We start from the raw sequence: 19,099 nt of genomic DNA, 5'->3' as shown, positions 1-19,099 counted from the left end.
AATTTTTAATAATTATGTTATCCCTACATGACATGTAAGGACTATGTTAGAAAATATTTTCAGTATATTTTTGCTGGAATTTTTTTATCTTTGTTAACTCTAGAAAATGACCTTGACCTTTGAATAATTAGATTTTATAGAGTTGAAAAGGAGGTGAAAAGAAAATTTTTTGTTTTAAGCCGCATTTCTGTATCTCAAATAGAACCCGAGATATTCATTTTTTAAGCTATATGCAGAAGCGTATTTTCCTGGAAAATGTTTGACTTTTCCACGCCAAAATCGGTCGAATTATGAATTCTTTTCACCTGATTTTTTGTAAATAAATCCACAACCCCTTGCCAACCGACTTGTGCTTGAAAGGTGTCTTTTGCAAAGATGGCGCAAACGGAGTAGAAACTTAATTTTTGAATGGAAAAGTGAATTAATCAAAGAAATAATTTTAGATGTTAACACGGATGAGAATCAAATCATTTGGTACATACCTGGGGACATTTCATGAATGTGGCGAGAAATTCATTATTCACCTTAATTCGGTGAGATTCCTGATATTTTTGCTTGATTCGCCATTTTTCCTCCAGCGAGGAAGTTTCTGGAGACGCCAGCGCATGGGCAGCAGGCGAAGGAAAAGGAATTGAGGGAGGGTAGGGAGGGAGGAGGCACGACCCTGCACGATGCAGCAGCATTGGAATGGAATTCGCTCCCACCCAAACCCCCTCCCTCTCTTTTCACTCGCCGCTGCCCTTGTGCCCAACGTGTCCTTGGACAAGGCGAGAAGGTGAAAAGAAAATTTCATGAATCGCCGTCGTATCTCAACGAATTGAGGCCGAAAGCAGAATTTACTTGACCAGCCGAGAGCCGACCACTCATAAAAACTATCCCAGGTATTTGAGGTTTGCAATTATTTGTAAATTTTAATTCCTCTTCATTTTATTCATTAAATTTAAATTTTGCACCACCGCGCTTTAACAGCCAATCAAAAGTTGCACCACCAAATCCATTATGCTGGCGCCGACTTGACATAAAATATATCTCGATTATGAGATTCCACTGATAAATAGATTCAAGTTTCTTTGATTTGAAATTCTTGAAGCTTCCTTAAATATTATTAGGAAAAATTATAGTTTTGGAAGTTCTTTTAAATTTAAAAATTTTGACAATTTTCTTTCCAATTTTGTACGTCCTTACATCAATAATTTACATAATGGTTGTTGATCATTGATTTACTTTTTAAAAACTAAAGTAACACGAGCAAATATTATATCAACTGTTTTCATAACTCCAAATAAACGTAAAAAATTAAACACTGCAAACTATTGACTTAACTTTTGCATCAATTTTGAATTTGATTTTTCAATTATTTCAATTATATTCTGCTAGAAAAATATTTTTATACTTCAAGAAATGAATTAGTTCATATTTTAGGTTTTATAGGATACAAAAAATAACTAAAATTGTACAATATAAATGAGAAAATTCATCAACTTTTCCCTTAATTAACAATAATTCTCAACTATTTCAAACGTATCTCACCTCGGCCGGACGGGCATGTTTTGTTTTGTTGATAAATAATGCAGAGCGGCTCTCGAGCTTCCACTAATCCCGTCAAAGCGAGCTCTGAGTGCAAAGGTTTGTCTTTGCCCGTTGACGGCCGGATTTGCACTGCCGCCGCGCTTATAGATAGACACAGACCTACCCGCAGCAGCCTTCTCTGCTCTTATTCTCCGCTACTCTCGCTGCGCTGACGAATACGAGAGAGAGAAAAACACACCGGTGCTAATTAACTGTTCAGCATGCTGGTTAATTATGTACACAAGATTAGGACAAAGGAGCGAGCAGGTATTAGCGCCCACCTGAAACGTATGAGGATCAAAGAAAATAAATATGCACGGGCACTGACCGTTTGCGCAGATGTTTGCAACCCGCACAGCAGTGACGCAATAATCGGTAATAAAATTGCGCTTCAGGTAAAAATAGAAATTGAATTCTGAATCGTCAATTATATCTTTTTTTAAATAATTCAAGTAAAGAAAAATGTTATTTGGGAAGAAGAAATTTTATGTAAATTAATTTAAAACGATTTTCAGTAACAATTTATTGGATAAATTTTATTAATGAAGTTAAATTGCAATTTTTTTAGTAGTTTTGCTCTTCGAATTCTATTTTTATCAATTAAAGCTAACAATTTGAACCAAAATTGTTGCTTTTTAAATATAAAAATTATATTTACAATGGAAAAATGTAAATTATTAGGAAATAAAATTGCGTATAGGAGTAAAATTACGCTCATAAATAAGAATTACTTTGCGGATTTGGTTTACTTTGGTAATTTTTAAAGAACAGATTATAAGAAAAATTTAAATTTATATAAATATCGAATTTGCAGAAATTTAACGGTGAAACAAAATTTTGAAATCTTCAGACGAATTAAAGCTTTCTGCTGCAATGATTACCTAAATCGGTGTTCCCCGTTTCCGAAATCTGCTTGCAAGCCTAGTTGCGGTTATTTTTAGACAGTTGGCTGTTTTCGCGCAAAAATGTTTATCGTAATTGTTCCACGAACAGAGATGCTGATTGGCTGTGACGACTGCAATCCCCCTTTGGGGCCGAGAGGAATGCGTGAGAGAAGAGCGAGTTGTGAAACTCATTGTGCGTGTAATATTATGAGAACGCGAACAACAAGAGTATATAGTGGAGCCGACCCCGTTCATAAATATAATACCTGCGATCAAAAATAACCATCACTGCTTTTTTGGAATATATCATAATCCTATTTAGTTTTATTTTCAACCAACATTAATAAATCAGTTACGACGGAGATTCTGTATTTTGTAACATCACAGAAAGTAATTATAATTTTTGTATTTCCAAAAGTAGAGATCTTTATTATTTGAACAATGAAGCATTGACGAAAAAATTAAAAAAAAAGACATAAAATTTCTGCTTTTTCCTTTTTTTAATAATTTCTCCAGATATTCTTCATCAAAATAGTTCTGAAAATGTTTAATTATATTTTTCACACACACTTGCTTTCATATCATTTAAAAAAAACATATTTTTGAACTAAATTCTTTGTGCAAAGGTGAAATTAAGAAACTTTGTTTCATCACATTATTTTAAACCCTCTTCAAAAGAATATTTTTATAAAATTGATAATCATAACGATTTTAATCCAAATTTTATTAAATAATTTCAAATAGAAGTCTAAACAAAAGCTTATTTTAAGAACCCTAGAAAATTTAATATTGGGAATAATTTTAAAAATTCTTTTTTGATCTATAAAAAGTACCGATTTTTAACCATTACAATTATTCCATTAGACACTTTTGTATTATTTTTCTTTGGCTAAGGGAAAAGTAAGTATAGTCGTCTGGTCGTTAACGACGTTTTACGCGTTTTCGTTTTACAACTGCATCGAGACGAGAATAATGCGACGTGCCTATGCTTTTACGACCCGGGGCTTGCCGCGAATAGAAAGAGAAATTAATGTTTCATAAAAAGCAGGTCTCTGTAAGGAATATGAGAAACGGCCGCCGCGAAATTATTGCTTTCGTCTTTATATAAAACGAGTGGGTCGCGATCGATGTTCTATTGAGAGCTTTTGTGTTGCAATATTTTATTTTTATAAAACAGCAATGCCGCACCAAGAGTTAGTTACGGTTTCTGTAGAATAAAAGTAGAAATAATTAATGTGCTGTAAAATTCATTTTTTCAATAGTTAAAATTAGACAAGTTTTGATTTTACTTTAATTTTAAACTACAACTTGAGAATATTTAGAATTATTAAATTTCAATCACATTTCTGTTTGTATTCATTTTTCATTTGTCATAAATTTTCATGAGCCCTAATTTTAATCACAATTTAATTCATTTTTACAATATTTCCTATTCCATTTATTTTATTAAATAGCTTTGGCAAATTCAATAAAAAATGTCAATCCAAAATATAATTTTACAATATACAAAATGATATTTGGATGTTCAAAAATTCAAATTTTCAGAGACTGACAACATTTGTTGCCGTTACAGGTGTTTCCGGTTTTATGCTTTATTGAATTAGCAGAAGGGTTGTGTGTAAAATTACTGCAGGAACACGCAAGCTAATGAAGCTCTGTGTCGTGTGTTTGCGTCCGAGTGAGGGAGCAAAAGTGAAAGGGAGGAAAGTTTATCACGCTCTTGCATGGTGTGTTTGTTTTGCTTTTGTCTCCGCGAACTGCAAATGAACTTGTTGGAAATGAAGAACAATGGGGCGCGAAAAAACGACCGCATACGCGATGAATAATTTATATTCTTTGGTGCAGAACTTTCTTTTTTTTCCCGCTGCACACGCAGAGAGATGAGATGCTCTTTATTGGCTCGCAAGAAGGAAAAACAGCATTCGAGCGGAAAATGATATGCAGCGCGATCGTGAAACTTATTTCAAACCTCAAGGCGCACAAACACACTTATGTTTTTCTTGTGACGGAAACAAACAGTAGAGGCGCCGCCGCCGCAGGATGGATGCGGGGAATCGCAAACTTCTCCCCGAGAGTTTTCCAGCCACTCGTATAAATTAAACAAAAACCAAGAAAAGTTATAAATGTAGACAAAAAAAAAAAAAAAAAAAAATCAGATTTTGAAAGTATTGTTCGCATCAAAACGAAAGTATGTAAAGATTAAATGGTAAATATAAACCAAAGAAACTATGGTTCATTTTTGTATTTTTAAAAATGACTTTTTTAAATATAATTTAAAAGCATCTTCAAAATCAATGCTTACAGAAAGTACTTGACTTTTATTCATTTAATTATCTTTTATTCATGTAAGTCTTTTTTCAATCTTATAGAATAGAAGGACCTCATGCATTGCTCATTTGTAATATCAATTTTAACATTAAGTTAATCACGAAATTGGAGAATTACTATTATTTATCACTAAATATTGAAAATAGTGTTTCTGCTGGAAAATTCTGAGTTGGCCAATCAATTGTAGATTCAAATTTCAGATTCATATGAATATCATTTTGATCCAATTTATTTTAAAAATTTCTCACTTTTCTGTAACTTTTTGACTATTGTATTTTGTATTTAAAAAATTAATTGAAGTTAAAGAGTTCTCATCTGGCTTAAATTTTTTGAAATATGCACAAAAATTTACTTAATTCAATAATAATATTAAAGATAAGAGAACCCATTTGTTTAGCATTAATGATATTCAATAGGGGTTTTTTTTAATTTAAAGCAATTAAATAGGACTGAAAATCTCAATTCAATATATTATTCTTTAACCAGACGAAATAATTTTGTTTTTTAATTGCAAAAAGGTTGGAAAAGAGCACAATAAAATGTAAAACTTTTGTACTATCGCACGTCAATAGGTCGATGCTAAAGAAATGTCATTATTTTTGTTTTGTCACAAAGATCTTTTGCATTCCCGGTGAGAATACTGAACCTCCCTTTTGTTATCCTCACGTCAGTCAGAAATAAATAAGTTGGCGTCGCAGATGCGGATGCCGTAAAAATGTTTGCACCTGCGAATTTCCACGCCTACCCTACGAACATTTCTTCTTTATTTACAGCATCGGTGCTCGACGCCATAAATGCGGACATATGCGACAAACACAGAATATATGTACAAAGGCGTTGTCTACCCGCGTATTTAGATAAGCAAAGTATCGATTGAAGCTGTAGCTATCATACATAAAATAAGTGAGAGAGAGAGAAAGACAAGAACACTGGCCGGGGAGAGTTAGTTTTATTCGGGCTACAGGAAAACAAGGGGGTCCCGCACGTTGTCTAAAAGAGCCAAAATATAAAACAATGCCAAACGAGATGTTCAAAAATTGATTAACTTTGTTTTAGTAATGTTTATTTCTCACTTATGATTTTCAGGTGTTAAAATTTTCCCCAAAACATTCAATTTTGAGGATAAATCGGGTATCCCAAAATTGTATTCTTCTATCTAAATTAGGATGATTTGCCGTTGATTTGATGAAATTTTAATAAATAGTATAAAAGAGATTTAGAAAAATACAATTACTTTATAAAATGATCAACAAATGCTATGAAATTTTTCAAAAATTGAGTTCTGGGAGACAACAAAACGACCAATAATGGAAAGCATTTATCGAACAATTTTTTTACCTGATAAACTTTTCAACAGGCAATCTATTATGGAGAAATAAACCATAACGGAAAGTGTAGATTTAAAAATTAAGTAAATTCTCTTTTAAATAGTGCTCATAATCCTATTTAATATGTTCGGATCTACTTCTTCTTCTTTTTGTAAATTAATTTTTAGACAAAAATATTCAAGATTTTTCCTTAAATATTATTCAGACCAACACATAGGAAAAGGAATTCATCACTTTTTGTTTATTGATCCAAATATTATTAAAAAGAGCACAATTTAGATAAAGATCATTGATTGAGAGACAAGAAATGACGATATGTTTCGAGCTTAGGCCGATATCAGATTGGTTTTTCAAGATGCAAATAATTGGATATTCGAGTTTTCAACTTTTCAAGTATATAAGTTTTTAATATTTTCGGACAAAGTGTGGCCCCTAGCAGAAGCTGCGGTGAACACAAATCGGTATATAAATGTCTCTGTTGCAACAACAAGAAAATAAATGCGAGGAGACGCGTTGCTGCAGCGCACGATCGTATTTTCCATCCCTTTCTATTTTTATAGATATACACCTCTATCGTTCTCCATAAATCTGCCTGTTCTCATCTCTGGGGACGCTCCGAGATGTTCGTCTGTAATTGCCAGTCTTTTGCATTATGCAGCAGCTTCTCTCCTCAGGGTAAAACGCCACTGGAAGTTTTGGACACATTTCTAGTGGCTCTCGAATTAAATTGCGGTTGTTGAAATTAATGCGCTCTCGCTAATGGCGGTAATTAATGTTCGCACGCTTTCCGCTGGCGCCGCACTTTCGTTTTCTAATTTGGAGGGTGTCAACTTGAGATTTAAGGCTCGCCGAAAATGAAATATTATACGTACAGGCTGCGTATGCAGAGTCAATTTTCAATTTCCGTAGCGAAATCATTAAGGCTCCATTCGTACGAGCAAAATGTTAATAATAAATTATAAAAGACGGTAAAAACTGAAAAAAATCGTTTAAACCAAAATGGCTGTCAATATATTTGAAACAAGTAAAAAATATTACAAATTTTTAATTGTATAAATTTTATCTAAAAGCAATAAAGACAAACGAGATAAAAATTTTACTCTTTTAAATAATTGGATTTAAATTTTAAAACTCACGAAGATCCATTTTCATATTTTATTTTGAGTGACTTATAAAGAATAAAATTATTTCTATACTATAGTTGTATCCTCAATTTTTGTCCAATAAAATAAGTTATTTGAACAATTTCTTAGCAAGATGGAATTTGCGGAGGAGAAAAGCTGTGGTCAAGATTGATTAATGTTGTAAGCGGAGGCAAGATTTTTAACCCCGACGGGATCGTCCGCCAAGCAGAAAGGCTTGCTTGTCCGTCCGCCCAATTACGAGCTCATAAATTATTGGTCCTGCCGGCAGCGAGTGCGCCGTTGGTGAATAATTGAGCACCACATAATTCTGCAAAGAGCAACTTTGGACCGATTCGGGAGAAAAGCGGTTTTGGAGGAAACCTCTCATCTGCCTCGCGTTAAATGCCAGCAATCAACTTTTTATTGGCTACGGAGATCGATTGCACTTTATTTCGCGGAACTTTTATTTTGGGAGGTTTCTTCATGTAATTGCTTTTCATAGAATCTCTACCTTTTCCTCATTAGCGTTTCTGCTTTCGAGATGAAGAAGAAAAAAATGGGAAAAACCGCTCTCGTCGCACAACAGCGGAAGCAAAAAAATAACTTTCCCTCTCTCATTTCCTCTGTTTTATCTCTGTGATTTTTTTCTTTTTGCTCCTACCTTCATTCCCTGCGAGTTTATTTAATTAAAAAGGGAGGATATATAAAAATTGCACATCTAAACACAGGCGCAGCGATGTAATTTGTTTACAGTTAGGGACGCATTAGAATTCAAGCCGCAGGCTGCGGGAAATGTATATAATTGCGCTTGCCTTTTACATTTGCATAAAGCAGAATGCAGATTTTTTAATTATTTAGGCACCTTAAATTCCTTTCACTGTAAGAATTAAGGTGGAACGGTTTAGATAATACAAAGACAACCAAAAGTTAAGATTGACCACTATGATACAATTTGTAGTTTTAATTTAACCCCAAACGGATTTAATTAAAAAAGTCGAAATTCCTTCTGCGCCACTAGGAAAGAGCACAGGCCTCAACCTTTATTCAAAATTAGTAAAAAAAGTAAAAAAAAACTTGATAATTTATAATTAGCCAAATTCACTTCGCACTTACTTCTTAAAATCTAATTTTATGTTAAATCATGTAAAGTAGCGGTCTAACTAATTAATGTCTAATAACTAATGACAAATGAACCTAGAATTTGAAAACAAATTCAGGATTACAAGAAAAATAATCGTTCATTGTGAAAAAATCACAGCTTCTTGCTGTTTTAGTCGAACCACTAAAAATCAGATAAAAAGAGACCTCCGCTCAGTGGATTAAAAAATCTGATTTTTTAGTGGTTCGACTAAAACAGCAAGAAACTGTGCTTTTTTCAAAATGGACGATCAATTTTTTGTAGTCCTGAATATGATTTTCAAATTCAAGGACTATCAAATTGGCAAAACGTTCATGCACATTCTTGCAGTATTGGACTATTGACAATTAACCTAGAATTTGAAAAAAATTCAGGAATACAAGAAAAATAATCGCTCATTGTGAAAAAATCACAGCTTCTTGCTGTTTTAGTCGAACCACTAAAATTCAGTTAAAAAGAGACCTCCGCACAGTGGACTAAAAAATCTGATTTTTTAGTGGTTCGACTAAAACAGCAAGAAACTGTGCTTTTTTCAAAATGGACGATCAATTTTCTTTAATCCTGAATGTGATTTTCAAATTCAAGGACTATCAAATCGGCAAAACGTTCATGCACATTCTTGCAGTATTGGACTATTGACAATTAACCTAGAATTTGAAAAAAATTCAGGATTACAAGAAAAATAATCGCTCATTGTGAAAAAATCACAGCTTCTTGCTGTTTTAGTCGAACCACTAAAAATCAGTTAAAAAGAGACCTCCGCACAGTGGACTAAAAAATCTGATTTTTTAGTGGTTCGACTAAAACAGCAAGAAACTGTGCTTTTTTCAAAATGGACGATCAATTTTCTTTAATCCTGAATGTGATTTTCAAATTCAAGGACTATCAAATCGGCAAATTGTTCATGTACATTCTTGTAGTATTGGACTATTGACAATTGACCTAGAATTTGAAAACAAATTCAGGATTACAAGAAATATAATCGCTCATTGTTAAAAAATCACAGCTTCTTGCTGTATTAGTCGAACCACTAAAAATCAGATAAAAAGAGACCTCCGCACAGTGGATTAAAAAATCTGATTTTTTAGTGGTTCGACTAAAACAGCAAGAAACTGTGCTTTTTTCAAAATGGACGATCAATTTTTTGTAGTCCTGAATATGATTTTCAAATTCAAGGACTTTCAAATCAGCAAAATGTTCATGTACATTCTAGTAGCTTTGGACTATTGACAATTGACCTAGAATTTGAAAACAAATTCAGGATTACAAGAAATATAATCGCTCATTGTGAAAAAATCACAGCTTCTTGCTGTTTTAGTCGAACCACTAAAAATCAGATAAAAAGAGACCTCCGCTCAGTGGATTAAAAAATCTGATTTTTTAGTGGTTCGACTAAAACAGCAAGAAGCTGTGCTTTTTTCAAAATGGACGATCAATTTTCTTTAATCCTGAATGTGATTTTCAAATTCAAGGACTATCAAATCGGCAAATGTTCATGTAAATTCTTGTAGTATTCGATTATTGACAATTAACCTAGAATTTGAAAACAAATTCAGGATTACAAGAAATATAATCGCTCATTGTGAAAAAATCACAGCTTCTTGCTGTTTTAGTCGAACCACTAAAAATCAGATAAAAAGAGACCTCCGCTCAGTGGATTAAAAAATCTGATTTTTTAGTGGTTCGACTAAAACAGCAAGAAACTGTGCTTTTTTCAAAATGGACGATCAATTTTTTGTAGTCCTGAATATGATTTTCAAATTCAAGGACTTTCAAATCAGCAAAATGTTCATGTACATTCTAGTAGCTTTGGACTATTGACAATTGACCTAGAATTTGAAAACAAATTCAGGATTACAAGAAATATAATCGCTCATTGTGAAAAAATCACAGCTTCTTGCTGTTTTAGTCGAACCACTAAAAATCATATAAAAAGAGACCTCCGCTCAGTGGATTAAAAAATCTGATTTTTTAGTGGTTCGACTAAAACAGCAAGAAACTGTGCTTTTTTCAAAATGGACGATCAATTTTTTGTAGTCCTGAATATGATTTTCAAATTCAAGGACTATCAAATCAGCAAAATGTTCATGTACATTCTAGTAGCTTTGGACTATTGACAATTAACCTAGAATTTGAAAACAAATTCAGGATTACAAGAAATATAGTCGCTCATTGTGAAAAAATCACAGCTTCTTGCTGTTTTAGTCGAACCACTAAAAATCAGATAAAAAGAGACCTCCGCTCAGTGGATTAAAAAATCTGATTTTTTAGTGGTTCGACTAAAACAGCAAGAAACTGTGCTTTTTTCAAAATGGACGATCAATTTTTTGTAGTCCTGAATATGATTTTCAAATTCAAGGACTATCAAATCATCAAAATGTTCATGTACATTCTAGTAGCTTTGGACTATTGACAATTGACCTAGAATTTGAAAACAAATTCAGGATTACAAGAAATATCATCGCTCATTGTGAAAAAATCACAGCTTCTTGCTGTTTTAGTCGAACCACTAAAAATCAGATAAAAAGAGACCTCCGCTCAGTGGATTAAAAAATCTGATTTTTTAGTGGTTCGACTAAAACAGCAAGAAACTGTGCTTTTTTCAAAATGGACGATCAATTTTCTATAATCCTGAATGTGATTTTCAAATTCAAGGACTATCAAATCGGCAAATGTTCATGTAAATTCTTGTAGTATTGGACTATTGACAATTAACCTAGAATTTGAAAACAAATTCAGGATTACAAGAAATATAATCGCTCATTGTGAAAAAATCACAGCTTCTTGCTGTTTTAGTCGAACCACTAAAAATCAGATAAAAAGAGACCTCCGCTCAGTGGATTAAAAAATCTGATTTTTTAGTGGTTCGACTAAAACAGCAAGAAACTGTGCTTTTTTCAAAATGGACGATCAATTTTTTGTAGTCCTGATTATGATTTTCAAATTCAAGGACTATCAAATCAGCAAAATGTTCATGTACATTCTAGTAGCTTTGGACTATTGACAATTGACCTAGAATTTGAAAACAAATTCAGGATTACAAGAAATATAATCGCTCATTGTGAAAAAATCACAGCTTCTTGCTGTTTTAGTCGAACCACTAAAAATCAGATAAAAAGAGACCTCCGCTCAGTGGATTAAAAAATCTGATTTTTTAGTGGTTCGACTAAAACAGCAAGAAACTTTGCTTTTTTCAAAATGGACGATCAATTTTCTTTAATCCTGAATGTGATTTTCAAATTCAAGGACTATCAAATCGGCAAAACGTTCATGTACATTCTTGTAGCATTGGACTATTGACAATTGACCTAGAATTTGAAAACAAATTCAGGATTACAAGAAATATAATCGCTCATTGTGTAAAAATCACAGCTTCTTGCTGTTTTAGTCGAACCACTAAAAATCAGATAAAAAGAGACCTCCGCTCAGTGGATTAAAAAATCTGATTTTTTAGTGGTTCGACTAAAACAGCAAAAAACTGTGCTTTTTTCAAAATGGACGATCAATTTTTTGTAGTCCTGAATGTGATTTTCAAATTCAAGGACTATCAAATCAGCAAATGTTCTTGTAAATTCTTGTAGTATTGGACTATTGACAATTAACCTAGAATTTGAAAACAAATTCAGGATTACAAGAAATATAATCGCTCATTGTGAAAAAATCACAGCTTCTTGCTGTTTTAGTCGAACCACTAAAAATCAGATAAAAAGAGACCTCCGCTCAGTGGATTAAAAAATCTGATTTTTTAGTGGTTCGACTAAAACAGCAAGAAACTTTGCTTTTTTCAAAATGGACGATCAATTTTCTTTAATCCTGAATGTGATTTTCAAATTCAAGGACTATCAAATCGGCAAAACGTTCATGTACATTCTTGTAGCATTGGACTATTGACAATTAACCTAGAATTTGAAAACAAATTCAGGATTACAAGAAATATAATCGCTCATTGTGAAAAAATCACAGCTTCTTGCTGTTTTAGTCGAACCACTAAAAATCAGATAAAAAGAGACCTCCGCTCAGTGGATTAAAAAATCTGATTTTTTAGTGGTTCGACTAAAACAGCAAAAAACTGTGCTTTTTTCAAAATGGACGATCAATTTTTTGTAGTCCTGAATGTGATTTTCAAATTCAAGGACTATCAAATCAGCAAAATGTTCATGTACATTCTTGTAGCATTGGACTATTGACAATTAACCTAGAATTTGAAAACAAATTCAGGATTACAAGAAATATAATCGCTCATTGTGAAAAAATCACAGCTTCTTGCTGTTTTAGTCGAACCACTAAAAATCAGATAAAAAGAGACCTCCGCTCAGTGGATTAAAAAATCTGATTTTTTAGTGGTTCGACTAAAACAGCAAGAAACTGTGCTTTTTTCAAAATGGACGATCAATTTTCTTTAATCCTGAATGTGATTTTCAAATTCAAGGACTATCAAATCGGCAAATCGTTCATGTACATTCTTGTAGCATTGGACTATTGACAATTAACCTAGAATTTGAAAACAAATTCAGGATTACAAGAAATATAATCGCTCATTGTGAAAAAATCACAGCTTCTTGCTGTTTTAGTCGAACCACTAAAAATCATATAAAAAGAGACCTCCGCACAGTGGATTAAAAAATCTGATTTTTTAGTGGTTCGACTAAAACAGCAAGAAACTGTGCTTTTTTCAAAATGGACGATCAATTTTTTGTAGTCCTGAATATGATTTTCAAATTCAAGGACTATCAAATCAGCAAAATGTTCATGTACATTCTAGTAGCTTTGGACTATTGACAATTGACCTAGAATTTGAAAACAAATTCAGGATTACAAGAAATATAATCGCTCATTGTGAAAAAATCACAGCTTCTTGCTGTTTTAGTCGAACCACTAAAAATCAGATAAAAAGAGACCTCCGCTCAGTGGATTAAAAAATCTGATTTTTTAGTGGTTCGACTAAAACAGCAAGAAACTGTGCTTTTTTCAAAATGGACGATCAATTTTTTGTAGTCCTGAATATGATTTTCAAATTCAAGGACTATCAAATCGGCAAATGTTCTTTTACATTCTTGTAGTATTGGACTATTGACAATTAACCTAGAATTTGAAAACAAATTCAGGATTACAAGAAATATAATCGCTCATTGTGAAAAAATCACAGCTTCTTGCTGTTTTAGTCGAACCACTAAAAATCAGATAAAAAGAGACCTCCGCACAGTGGACTAAAAAATCTGATTTTTTAGTGGTTCAATTAAATCAGCAAGAAACTGTGCTTTTTTCAAAATGGACGATCAATTTTTTGTAGTCCTGAATATGATTTTCAAATTCAAGGACTATCAAATCAGCAAAATGTTCATGTACATTCTTGTAGTATTGGACGACTATTGACAATTAACCTAGAATTTGAAAACAAATTCAGGATTACAAGAAATATAATCGCTCATTGTGAAAAAATCACAGCTTCTTGCTGTTTTAGTCGAACCACTAAAAATCAGATAAAAAGAGACCTCCGCTCAGTGGATTAAAAAATCTGATTTTTTAGTGGTTCGACTAAAACAGCAAGAAACTGTGCTTTTTTCAAAATGGACGATCAATTTTTTGTAGTCCTGATTATGATTTTCAAATTCAAGGACTATCAAATCAGCAAAATGTTCATGTACATTCTAGTAGCTTTGGACTATTGACAATTGACCTAGAATTTGAAAACAAATTCAGGATTACAAGAAATATAATCGCTCATTGTGAAAAAATCACAGCTTCTTGCTGTTTTAGTCGAACCACTAAAAATCAGATAAAAAGAGACCTCCGCTCAGTGGATTAAAAAATCTGATTTTTTAGTGGTTCGACTAAAACAGCAAGAAACTTTGCTTTTTTCAAAATGGACGATCAATTTTCTTTAATCCTGAATGTGATTTTCAAATTCAAGGACTATCAAATCGGCAAAACGTTCATGTACATTCTTGTAGCATTGGACTATTGACAATTGACCTAGAATTTGAAAACAAATTCAGGATTACAAGAAATATAATCGCTCATTGTGTAAAAATCACAGCTTCTTGCTGTTTTAGTCGAACCACTAAAAATCAGATAAAAAGAGACCTCCGCTCAGTGGATTAAAAAATCTGATTTTTTAGTGGTTCGACTAAAACAGCAAAAAACTGTGCTTTTTTCAAAATGGACGATCAATTTTTTGTAGTCCTGAATGTGATTTTCAAATTCAAGGACTATCAAATCAGCAAATGTTCTTGTAAATTCTTGTAGTATTGGACTATTGACAATTAACCTAGAATTTGAAAACAAATTCAGGATTACAAGAAATATAATCGCTCATTGTGAAAAAATCACAGCTTCTTGCTGTTTTAGTCGAACCACTAAAAATCAGATAAAAAGAGACCTCCGCTCAGTGGATTAAAAAATCTGATTTTTTAGTGGTTCGACTAAAACAGCAAGAAACTTTGCTTTTTTCAAAATGGACGATCAATTTTCTTTAATCCTGAATGTGATTTTCAAATTCAAGGACTATCAAATCGGCAAAACGTTCATGTACATTCTTGTAGCATTGGACTATTGACAATTAACCTAGAATTTGAAAACAAATTCAGGATTACAAGAAATATAATCGCTCATTGTGAAAAAATCACAGCTTCTTGCTGTTTTAGTCGAACCACTAAAAATCAGATAAAAAGAGACCTCCGCTCAGTGGATTAAAAAATCTGATTTTTTAGTGGTTCGACTAAAACAGCAAAAAACTGTGCTTTTTTCAAAATGGACGATCAATTTTTTGTAGTCCTGAATGTGATTTTCAAATTCAAGGACTATCAAATCAGCAAAATGTTCATGTACATTCTTGTAGCATTGGACTATTGACAATTAACCTAGAATTTGAAAACAAATTCAGGATTACAAGAAATATAATCGCTCATTGTGAAAAAATCACAGCTTCTTGCTGTTTTAGTCGAACCACTAAAAATCAGATAAAAAGAGACCTCCGCTCAGTGGATTAAAAAATCTGATTTTTTAGTGGTTCGACTAAAACAGCAAGAAACTGTGCTTTTTTCAAAATGGACGATCAATTTTCTTTAATCCTGAATGTGATTTTCAAATTCAAGGACTATCAAATCGGCAAATCGTTCATGTACATTCTTGTAGCATTGGACTATTGACAATTAACCTAGAATTTGAAAACAAATTCAGGATTACAAGAAATATAATCGCTCATTGTGAAAAAATCACAGCTTCTTGCTGTTTTAGTCGAACCACTAAAAATCATATAAAAAGAGACCTCCGCACAGTGGATTAAAAAATCTGATTTTTTAGTGGTTCGACTAAAACAGCAAGAAACTGTGCTTTTTTCAAAATGGACGATCAATTTTTTGTAGTCCTGAATATGATTTTCAAATTCAAGGACTATCAAATCAGCAAAATGTTCATGTACATTCTAGTAGCTTTGGACTATTGACAATTGACCTAGAATTTGAAAACAAATTCAGGATTACAAGAAATATAATCGCTCATTGTGAAAAAATCACAGCTTCTTGCTGTTTTAGTCGAACCACTAAAAATCAGATAAAAAGAGACCTCCGCTCAGTGGATTAAAAAATCTGATTTTTTAGTGGTTCGACTAAAACAGCAAGAAACTGTGCTTTTTTCAAAATGGACGATCAATTTTTTGTAGTCCTGAATATGATTTTCAAATTCAAGGACTATCAAATCGGCAAATGTTCTTTTACATTCTTGTAGTATTGGACTATTGACAATTAACCTAGAATTTGAAAACAAATTCAGGATTACAAGAAATATAATCGCTCATTGTGAAAAAATCACAGCTTCTTGCTGTTTTAGTCGAACCACTAAAAATCAGATAAAAAGAGACCTCCGCACAGTGGACTAAAAAATCTGATTTTTTAGTGGTTCAATTAAATCAGCAAGAAACTGTGCTTTTTTCAAAATGGACGATCAATTTTTTGTAGTCCTGAATATGATTTTCAAATTCAAGGACTATCAAATCAGCAAAATGTTCATGTACATTCTTGTAGTATTGGACGACTATTGACAATTAACCTAGAATTTGAAAACAAATTCAGGATTACAAGAAAATTATTCGTTCATTGTGAACGATTAATGAAAATGGATTTCTCACTGAACAATGACCGAGTAATTGAAAGAATTTATTTTGATGGTCTAGTAATCTAATGTGTGAAATGTATCAATTGAATTTACCAGAGGCCAGGGATGTTTGTAATTGGCCTTGTGAGTTAATTTGCATCCCCCCCCCCAATGTTTAGTGAGCGGCAGAAAAGGTTCCTCCAGGACAAACGCCCGGCCGCCGATTCCCCGGCCAGGTCTAATTCTATATCCAGTATTTTTGAAATTTTCGACTAAAGCATTTACAGAGCATGAGAGCACACTTAGATGCCTTCATGGGCATTTGTGAGTGAGAAGAAATCTTCCAACAAGAGAGTTAAGGTTTATTCTAGTATCATTGGTATTCACCGGGGAATATGCGGTCGGGCATTTGTCCTGGAGGAGGCATAATTTTTTTTTGTCCTCGAATTTGAAAATTCCCAATGATACTGGAAATGACATGGACTAAAATGTTTGAACCCACGACAGAATGAAATGATAGTCCCAACGTCTAAAATAATGAAATGTCCTGAGGCATAATATTTTTTAGTCCTCGAATTTGAAAATTCCCAAAGATACTGGAAATGACATGGACTAAAATGTTTGAACCCACGACAGAATGAAATGATAGTCCCAACGTCTAAAATAATGAATTGTGCTGAGGCAAAATATTTTTTAGTCCTCGAATATGAAAATTCCCAAAGATACTGGAAATGACATGGACTAAAATGTTTGAACCCACGACAGAATGAAATGATAGTCCCAACGTCTAAAATAATGAATTGTGCTGAGGCAAAATATTTTTTAGTCCTCGAATTTGAAAATTCCCAAAGATACTGGAAATGACATGGACTAAAATGTTTGAACCCACGACAGAATGAAATGATAGTCCCAACGTCTAAAATAATGAATTGTGCTGAGGCATAATATTTTTTAGTCCTCGAATTTGAAAATTCCCAAAGATACTGGAAATGACATGGACTAAAATGTTTGAACCCACGACAGAATGAAATGATAGTCCCAACGTCTAAAATAAGGAATTGTGCTGAGGCATAATATTTTTTAGTCCTCGAATTTGAAAATTCCCAAAGATACTGGAAATGACATGGACTAAAATGTTTGAACCCACGACAGAATGAAATGATAGTCCCAACGTCTAAAATAATGAAATGTCCTGAGGCATAATATTTTTTAGTCCTCGAATTTGAAAATTCCCAAAGATACTGGAAATGACATGGACTAAAATGTTTGAACCCACGACAGAATGAAATGATAGTCCCAACGTCTAAAATAATGAATTGTGCTGAGGCATAATATTTTTTAGTCCTCGAATTTGAAAATTCCCAAAGATACTGGAAATGACATGGACTAAAATGTTTGAACCCACGACAGAATGAAATGATAGTCCCAACGTCTAAAATAAGGAATTGTGCTGAGGCATAATATTTTTTTGTCCTCGAATTTGAAAATTCCCAAAGATACTGGAAATGACATGGACTTAAATGTTTGAACCCACGACAGAATGAAATGATAGTCCCAACGTCTAAAATAATGAATTGTGCTGAGGCATAATATTTTTTAGTCCTCGAATTTGAAAATTCCCAAAGATACTGGAAATGACATGGACTAAAATGTTTGAACCCACGACAGAATGAAATGATAGTCCCAACGTCTAAAATAATGAATTGTCCTGAGGCATAATATTTTTTAGTCCTCGAATTTGAAAATTCCCAATGATACTGGAAATGACATGGACTAAAATGTTTGAACCCACGACAGAATGAAATGATAGTCCCAACGTCTAAAATAATGAATTGTGCTGAGGCATAATATTTTTTAGTCCTCGAATTTGAAAATTCCCAAAGATACTGGAAATGACATGGACTAAAATGTTTGAACCCACGACAGAATGAAATGATAGTCCCAACGTCTAAAATAATGAATTGTGCTGAGGCATAATATTTTTTAGTCCTCGAATTTGAAAATTCCCAAAGATACTGGAAATGACATGGACTAAAATGTTTGAACCCACGACAGAATGAAATGATAGTCCCAACGTCTAAAATAATGAATTGTGCTGAGGCATAATATTTTTTAGTCCTCGAATTTGAAAATTCCCAAAGATACTGGAAATGACATGGACTAAAATGTTTGAACCCACGACAGAATGAAATGATAGTCCCAACGTCTAAAATAAGGAATTGTGCTGAGGCATAATATTTTTTTGTCCTCGAATTTGAAAATTCCCAAAGATACTGGAAATGACATGGACTAAAATGTTTGAACCCACGACAGAATGAAATGATAGTCCCAACGTCTAAAATAAGGAATTGTGCTGAGGCATAATATTTTTTAGTCCTCGAATTTGAAAATTCCCAAAGATACTGGAAATGACATGGACTAAAATGTTTGAACCCACGACAGAATGAAATGATAGTCCCAACGTCTAAAATAATGAATTGTCCTGAGGCATAATATTTTTTAGTCCTCGAATTTGAAAATTCCCAATGATACTGGAAATGACATGGACTAAAATGTTTGAACCCACGACAGAATGAAATGATAGTCCCAACGTCTAAAATAATGAATTGTGCTGAGGCATAATATTTTTTAGTCCTC

General features: G+C 32.9%; 1 protein-coding gene across 3 annotated transcripts in view; it reads right to left on the bottom strand.

The window, feature by feature from the left end:
* The window catches only part of LOC132204761 (adenylate cyclase type 5), a 102,994-nt gene that overhangs the window by 65,300 nt on the left and 18,595 nt on the right, over positions 1–19,099 (bottom strand). The window contains exon 1 of one of the 3 annotated variants that reach the window (XM_059633506.1): positions 1,531–1,658. The exons of 1 other annotated variant lie outside the window; for it this stretch is intronic. The gene's annotated coding sequence lies outside the window, so the exon portion shown is untranslated. Of the gene's footprint in view, positions 1–482; positions 536–1,530; positions 1,659–19,099 lie in introns of those variants that run through there. One more of the 3 variants, XM_059633512.1, reaches the window with a different exon arrangement.

The sequence above is a fragment of the Neocloeon triangulifer genome, unplaced genomic scaffold (genome assembly GCF_031216515.1).
Source record: "Neocloeon triangulifer isolate White Clay Creek 2 clone unplaced genomic scaffold, ASM3121651v1 ptg000022l, whole genome shotgun sequence".
Classification (NCBI taxonomy): domain Eukaryota; kingdom Metazoa; phylum Arthropoda; class Insecta; order Ephemeroptera; family Baetidae; genus Neocloeon; species Neocloeon triangulifer.
Note: the sequence above shows the minus strand (reverse complement) of the source record. Positions and strands in the feature narration are given on the sequence as shown.